We start from the raw sequence: 1,167 nt of genomic DNA, 5'->3' as shown, positions 1-1,167 counted from the left end.
AGCTTGAACTTGCATATGAGTAGTTGGTGGTCTGTTCCACAATCAGCTCCTGGCCTAGTTTTCACAGCTGATATTGAGCTTCTCCAGCGGTTTTTCCACGGATGTAATCGATCTGATTCCTACGCATACCATCAGGTGAAATCCATGTCTATAACCTGCGTTTATGTTTCTTATAAATCATATTTGTAATGAATAAGTAATTGATTGTACAAAATTCAATCATTCTATCTCCAGCTTCATTTCTGTCACTAAGCCTATGTTTTCCTCCGTGTATTCCTTCCATGTTCTTTAGATGCTTCCTAGATCATTCAAGGTTTTGTCCATAACATCTCTCAGTGTTACAATTTGAAACTTGAATTTACTTTTTAGTTCCAAACCACCCAGAGTTACCTTGAAAGAAACTTGGGGATCTTCTTCTGAAAAGTCTAAGCCTTGAAAATCCAATAGAACAGTTTTGCTATGAACACATACAGTCTCCATGAGTCAGAGCCAACTGAAAGACAATCTAGCAATATGTCTTCTTGAGCAAACATGGACATGAAGGAATTAATGCCTTCAACTCCCTTTATCTTTTCATTGTGGTTCCTTCCTTCTGTGTCAACTCATTTCAAGGCATTTTCTGCAATGTACCTGTTTCCAGTAGGTCATATTGAGTCTATCTAACTCATAGCAATCCTATTTACCAAAGAAAGAGTCTCTGTCCAAGACCACGGCTTCTTCACAGTCTCTACTACGTTCAAACCCATTGCTGGAGTCACTGTGTTAATCTGTTCCCTTGAAGACCTCCTATGTTGATCTTCCATTTCTCTGAGTATGATGTCTTTTTCTCTTTTTCCAAAGATTAATTCTTCCTAACAACAGGCCAAAGTAAGTTAGATGAAGTCTCACCATCCTTGTTTCTAAGAGAACTCTGACTTCACACCTTCCAAGACAGATTTATTTGGTTTTTTGTAATTTATGATATATATTCAATATTCTTCATCAACACTGCAAAGCAAATAAGCTGACACTGCCTTATAAGGATGACCTTTGAGTTCTACTCCTGAGGATCTTACTCTGATCTTGAAAGCATTGAATTTTTCCTTACTCAAAATAATTCAGTGGTTTTGTGGAGTGTTCTTTTGTGATTGAGACATTTCACTAAGCATAGTGCTCTCCAGACTCATC

This window comes from Elephantulus edwardii, unplaced genomic scaffold, assembly GCF_000299155.1.
Source record: "Elephantulus edwardii isolate Elephantulus edwardi_28Jun2011 unplaced genomic scaffold, EleEdw1.0 scaffold00149, whole genome shotgun sequence".
NCBI classification, from domain to species: domain Eukaryota; kingdom Metazoa; phylum Chordata; class Mammalia; order Macroscelidea; family Macroscelididae; genus Elephantulus; species Elephantulus edwardii.
The sequence above is the reverse complement of the archived record's forward strand: the minus strand, read 5'-3'. Positions refer to the sequence as shown.